A 7628-nucleotide genomic window follows, 5' to 3' on the forward strand; every position below is an offset into this window, starting at 1 on the left:
ATAGGAAGAAGCGTACTCGATGCAGTCCCTAGTACTTTCAAAGGACTCTCCATCTAGCATCTTGGACATTCCATGTGTCTTCTTTTAACATTCGATATGCATTCTTAACTGAAAAGCCCTTATTCATAGTATGTACTTGGAAGATTTTATCTAGGCCAACAAGTGGATACGGAGGAGGAATGTTTGCAATCTTTTTAACGATTTCTTCTGGCAGATGTTCGCTAAAAGCCTTAAGATTCCATGCTCCATCGTCTGATAATACTCTAGAATGACATATTTTTATATATTAATTACATATTTATTTTAAGTATGATCCTACTAATTTAAGCTATTTATGGTTTTTTATCTTGTAGGGACTAAATTGAAAGACAAAAGGAAAATTTAGGGGCAAAAAGCGTGAATTTAAAGATAAAATGGGACAACATGTGAAATAGGAAATAAGTGGTGCTAAAAATGCAAAGTGTGGAAGACTTGGGGGCAAAAGTGCAAAGAAGAGATTTTATAAACATAAGACTCTATTTAAATTTTAATTATATTAGGATAATTGTTAAAGATTATTATTTAGATTTAATTTTAGCTTTTATCTTTATTTATTTTTATTTATCTTTTAGAATTCAATTAGGAATAGATTAGGTTTCCTAGTATTATAAATAGGGGACGGAGTGACACAAATCTCACTCATCTTTTTTGTAAACACTCCCTCTCCCAAAAAGCTTAGCATTTGTTCCTTTCATATTATTCAATAAAAATTCCATTTTCATTACGTTTATTTCTTTTTCCCCAAAAAGCATGAGCCACTAAATTTATCTAGCCAAAAGTTGTCGAAATTCCCCAAAAAGGGTTTATGAGGCTTAGAATCCGCACTTAGCCTTTTCAACAAGTATTCATTATTTCTCTGCATTACGGGGCAGACACTTCCGTCCATGTTCCTTCAAAGGTGATCTTTTCAACTTGTGCAAAGAACGACCACTTTGTATGTTTTGGGAAGGTTGCACAGTCGATTCGTTAGCTTACTACGTCGGTGGTTGTTGAGCCTAAGAGACAAAATGGCGTGGCATTCGCCATTGAGAATTGATCATCTAGCGTAAGATGATTCCACAAAAGTGACGGTTGGCTAGAATCAGGTCCCTATAAATCGTAAGTCTAAAATCTAAGTGGAAATGGTGGTCGTAGGCGTTCTCTTCCACTATAACTAGTTTATTCTATTCGAGAAGGATCACCGAAAAGCCTAGGATTGAACCCAAGGCAGATCGAGACAACTGGAGGCTGGGATCTCTCCATAAAAAACTTTTTTTCCTTAACTTTGTTTATCTCTACAATTTTAATTTTAATTTTCGCATTTTCAATTCAATCAAACTTTTAATTTTATTTTTTTTTTATTTTTTCCCAGGTATGCAGGTTTTCTTGGGTACGACTCTGTCCGGGATCTTGAGGAACAGGAACTTGTGAAAATCCAATCCCTGAATATTTGACCCTACTTCCCTTATACTATTCTTTTTATTATTTTATAGGGATAGGATATTTTTGGTGCTCTCAACGATGTATCAAATTTTGACGCCGTTGCCAGGGACTGGTAACGTACTAATCTTGTTTCTTTTATTTCTTATGACCAGATCTACTCTAGGTATTCTAGCATTTGATTCAGAAATAGAGAAGACTGCGAAAGCCAATCGCAAGGAAACGAAGTTACAAAAAAAAAGTCAAGGGCGGTAAGGACTCAGAGTAACCCACTGCCGAAAATAGAAGTAGACGATGAACTTGAGTCTAGGGTTAACAAAAACCTTACTCAAACACTTGAAAGCGAAATAGTAGGAGTCGATCTACCAGAAGAAGTGCTTAACGTTAGGGTTAACGAAAACCCAAATCTAGCACATCAACCTATGGCTTAAACGATTCAACAATTGGCCGAAGCTCCTACAGAACAACTGCCATTGTGCATTGCATATCCTACTATGGATACTGATTTTGAACTGAAGTCAGGTTTAATCTAGTTATTGTCAAATTTTCGTGGATTGCAAAACAAAAATCCCCACAAACATCTGAAAAATTTTCATATGATTTGTCTCAGCATGAAACCTCAAGGCGTAACTGAGGATCAAATCAAATTGCGTTCTTTCCTTTTTTCCCTAGCAGATTCTGCTAAGGAATGATTATTTTATCTACCCCCTGGGTCTATTACAACTTTGGTTGATCTTTCTCGTTTGTTTCTCAACAGGTTTTTTCCATGCTCCATCATCTGTTACCATATCTTTGAGAGAGAAATCTATGATTGGTCTGTCAATGGTAGGTATGTATGTTTTTAACGGTCCTACTTTAGGGATCCAAGAATCCTCCTAACAGTGGACTGAGATTTTTGTTCCAATTGACCAACACATATTCTCTTTCAACAAGGACCATACCTTTGCAATCCCTCTCCAAGCGGTTGCACAATTCCCTTGTACAATGCTATCAGGGATCCTCTCTTTCACTTCATATTTTGAGCACAACACACTAACCGATAGGGCTTCTTCTTTGAAGACGAGATTAAACCAATAATTTTAGAAGGAATAAAACATTTTGGTCTTCTAAATATCGAAGGCCCAAGCTGCCACATACTCAAGGTTGGCATACAGAATTCCAATCAACTGACACTACTTTCCTTTTCCACGAATTAGACCCTCACATAGATTGCCTTGCCAATCACTCAATCTCTTCACAAACCCTGTAATAGCTTATTTTTAGTCAAATCAAAACAGTGGTTTTGGGACCACAAATATGAAGTAAAAATATTATTTTATTACTATTTTAATGTCTACAGCATTATAATGTGATTGTGTGAAAGTTTCGTTAAGAAATTTTATCATTTGGTTGATTAATTTGATAAAAAGGACTGAATCGCGTAAGTGTAAAAGTGCTGTTCTATTAGCTAAAGGTATCAGATGCCTATGAAATTGAATACTGGAAGTCTTTATGTGGTAAATATACCATTTTAATTATGATCAATTATGGGTATATATTAAGTGATTTTTAATGTTTTAAACAAGGTTAATATGGTAATTTTTAAAATGACTTAAGTAAATTAACTAAAAAACAAAGCCATCATCTTTGTTTGTCCATATTTGATCAAAAATTAACCTTGAAAACTCCATGGAAAGGGTTTGAAGCTTTCGACCATAACAGTCCATGTATGTAAGTGTTTCCTTGCTCAATTTTTAATGATTTTTATGTTTTTGAGATCATTGCAACTAGGTCTAGCTAGCCCAAAGACTATTTTGCAAAAAAATTAAAGATTTTGAATGTTTCCATTGATGAATAAGCACATGTTTTGATGTTTGATGATAGATTATGAATGTTTGTTGTGAAATATACAAGTTTTGTTAAATAATTTTTAGTGAAAATGCAAAATAGGGATTTATTTGTGAAAATGTGAAAATGTATGGTTAAATGTGTGAAAATTTCATAAATATGGGTTGCTAGGGGCATTATGGTAATTCAGCTATCATGGGTATTGAAGAAATTTCATGAATTTGTGATTTTGTGTAATAAGGACTAAATTGTAAAAATATGAAAGTTTAGGGGCAAAAGTGTAAAATAACCCTAATTTATATTTTGGATTGGATTGAATAGATAGATGATTAAATAAGTTAATTTTGAATATATTTAGATTAAGAAATACGGAATTCAGATCTAGATCGGGGGAAAACTAAAGTTATCGACTAATCGATTTATTTCGTCGTTTCCACATTCGAGGTAAGTTCGTATGTGATAAATTTCAATACAAATGTATTTCATATGCTTTGATATTATAAATTTTGAATACGAGACTGTGGATATAAATGATTGTGATTCGACGACGATTCGATATTTGAAATCCCAATTGAACCTTAGGAATAGTTTAGGATGTTAGTGACATGTCATTAGAGGATACATTGAGTTGGATTCGGGCCTTGATATAGCACTTCAAGTGCGAGTTATACCGATTTGGCTTCGGGCCATGCATATCGCTGATTTGGCTTTGGGCCATGATATCAGTATATCGGAGATAAGCTACCTTGATTTGGCTACGGACCATGGTATAGGTACTTATCGTGTGAGACCCTTGAGCGTCCGACTTCTATTCTGAATGGTTCAACGGGTAAATGAAAGATGAGAACATGTATGAGATTAGAACGAGATGGTACGGGTATGTTCATAATCCATATTAGCTTTGAATTGAAGAAATAGTGAAGAAAGTATATAGTTTTGTGAATGAGTAATTGAAAGGTTTGTTAGTTGATGTGAATTCTTATACTTATGATCAATTGTTGAATTATGTGTTTATGATTATATTGAATTTATGTCATAAGAGCTTACTAAGCTTTATAACTTACTTTGTTTATTTTTCTCGTGTTTTATAGTGTTATCAAGCTAGCTCAGATTCGGGGATCGTTGGAGATTGCTTCACACTATCCACCTATCACTCGGTACCTATGAACTTTGGTATTTTAAGTATATGGCATGTATAGGGACTTTGAGTCATTTTGGTATATATAGCATGGTTTTGGTCATTTGTGTTGGCTCGTAGATAATAAGTGTTTGGTTTTGTGTTAGCCATGTAAGTTGGCTTATTTTTGCAATTATGTGATGTATATATATGTATTAATGTCTTCTAGTGATGTGGTTCATGTTTGCTTGAGAATGGCTTGTTGAATGCAACATTTAAAGTAGCTAATGGTTGATGAATTGAGAATGGTTGTGCTTGTGGTTTTAGGCTAAGAAATACTTAGTTGATGTGGTACACATTAATGCTTTGGAAATATGAATTAGCATGATTTGAGTAGGCAAATTATGGTATATTAAGTATGTTAGTTGTTGATATTGAAATGGAACATTTTAGCCTTGGTTGTGGTTGTTTTAGGTTGTATAAGTACATGCAAGTTTGAAGTGGAAAAATGGCTTGGTAAATAGCGCATTTTTGTCCACACGGGCAGAGACACGGGCATGTGTCTCAGCCGTGTATGACACACGATCGTGTTACAAGGCCGTGTGTCCCTAATGTTGAATTTGAAATCAAGTCAGTATGTTTCACACGGCCTCACACACGAGCGTGTGACTTGGCTGTGTGGCATAAGTCAGTATACCCTACAGGTTTAGCACAGCCTAGCACACGGTCTAGTACACAGGCGTGTATGGCCATTTTTAGGGCACACGAGTGTGTTTGTTGGCCGTGTGACCTAAGTCAGAGAGTTACATGGGGTAGGACACGGGCTGGGACACGGTAATGTGCTCCCATTTCGAATGCCCACACGGCTTGTGACACGGGCGTGTCTGGTGGCCGTGTGAGACACACAGCCGGGCTACAAGGGCTTATGTCCCCTATTTTGAGGAAAATTTTCTAAGTTTAGTAAAAATTTCTTGAGCTATCGATTTAGTCCCGAACTACTCACAATGTATGTTTAGGGCCTTGTAGGCTCGTTACAGGGACAATATGCTTGAGTTTGATTAATGTTTGCATGAAATGTAAAATTATATGTGAATTGAATGTTTAAATGTGTTGTAAGTCCGCTAATACTCCGTAACTCTATTCCGACTTTGAATACGGGTGAGGGTTGTTACAAACCCCTTTCAAAATTCGCATGGACTGCATAAAATAGTTCGGAATAGAGAGAAGGATTGATTGAGCTAATGTAATTTTGTCTGCCATAGACAACTGTTTTGCATCCCAATTACATAATTTAGCTCTGACTTTCTCTATTACAAACCCTAAGGTAGAGTTAGTAACCCATTTGTGTAGAAGCGAAACTTATAGGTATGATCCTGACTCTTGAACCTACTGAAATCCTAGAAGCTCGCTTAATCGATTGCTTAAAGTGTCATCAACCCCTCTAGAGAAGAACATATTAGTTTTCTGTGCATTTATACGGTGTCTTGAAATGCTATAGAAACGAACCAGAATGTCCTTTATCAACAAGCCATGTTTTATATCTGTTGTTGAAAAGATCACCAAATCATCTACAAAGAATAAATGTGATAAAGTTGGCCCTATTTTAGTTAGCTTAGTAGGGTTCTATTCACCGGAGATTTCAACCGATTTGATACTGTGCCCTAGTCGTTCCATACATAAAACGAATAAGTAAGGTGATAGAGAACATCCTTTACACACTCCTCTTGCAGGTTTAAATTTTGTTGTAGGAACTTCATTCCATAAAACTTGTATAGTGGATGTTGAAATGGCAGACATGATTACCTTGCGTAAAAAATATGGTATTTCTACTGCTTGGATAGAGCTATCTATGAACTACCATCTAACTCTATCATACGTTTTTTCTAAGTCAATTTTAATAGTCATTCATTTCTTGTTTTTCCCTCGCATGGAATGAATTAGCTCCTTAGCAATGATGATATTGTCAGAGATATTTCGTCTTGTGATGAAACCAACTTGCTCTTATGCAATTATCTTAAGGAATACTACCTTGAAACTATTTTCTATAACTTTCATAATCAGTTTATAGAGTATGAAATAAAGATTAATAGGTCAGAATTATGAGATCTCCTTAGGTTAGCCAATCTTTAGAATAAGAACAATGAGTGTGTCATTTAAATCTTGATCAATAGGCCTACCTTTAAAAACTTTAAGTTATTCGCAAATTGTACCCCCAATACTATCCCATTGATTCTGGAATAAGACCACATGGTATCCATCACTTTTAGGTGCTTTTAATGGTGTCATATTGAAAAGTGTCATTTTAATTTCATCATTTGGGACTTCTTTCCCTAGCAATCCAATGCTATTCTACTCTAATCGGGGAAAGCGGCTAGGAGGTAACTCCCCCGTCTTACTTGGCAACTCCCTATATAGTTTTTGAAAATAGCCTAATGCTTCAGATTGAATTTCGTTTGAATCATACAACCACTCACCATTCCTACTACATAGGGCATTAATGCAATTAACTTTCCTTCTATACATTGTACGACTATAGAAAAAAATTGTGTTCCTATCTCCTAACTTGAGCTAATCACACTTTGATTTTTGCTTCCATAGTAACTCTTCATGATTTAAAACCTCTTCAAGTTCCTCTCTCATATCCATCTCCCTTTTTAATGACGTGTTTGAACGACCTTTCCATTTACTTCTAAATTTGACTCAAGGATTGTACTAATTTCCATTTATAAACTCTAATATGCCCATACACATTCTTATTCCATTCTTTGAGGGCCACAGTGAGTTTATCTAAAGTGTCAGACATGTCTCCGCAATAGTTCCACAAATCTTTTATGATGTTTAAAAACCTTTGATGCTGGGTGCATCCGGCCAGAAAGCGGAAAGAACATCCTCTTAGTAAGTTAATCTCTGGACAGAGGTTAGTAAAAAGAGGTCAATGGTCTGACTCGATTCTTACAAGATGTGACACCTTGGAAAAGTTTGAATCCAAGCCAAATTCCCCAAAGCTCAAACTAGTCTTTCAAAGGTCCCATCTTTCTTCCAGGTAAATGACAACCCTCTAAACCTCAAGTCTTGTAGCTCATTGGACTAAAAAATTTCTCCAAAATAAGGGCAACGTCTCCCAACAATACTGCCTCATTTTTTTTCACTCTTGGAAAGGATAACATTAAAGTCCCTTATTGCCATCTAGGGGAGTAGAAGTATTAAGGATGGTTTCTTTTAATGC

The sequence above is a fragment of the Gossypium hirsutum genome, chromosome A08, assembly GCF_007990345.1.
Source record: "Gossypium hirsutum isolate 1008001.06 chromosome A08, Gossypium_hirsutum_v2.1, whole genome shotgun sequence".
In the NCBI taxonomy this organism is placed as follows: Eukaryota; Viridiplantae; Streptophyta; class Magnoliopsida; order Malvales; family Malvaceae; genus Gossypium; species Gossypium hirsutum.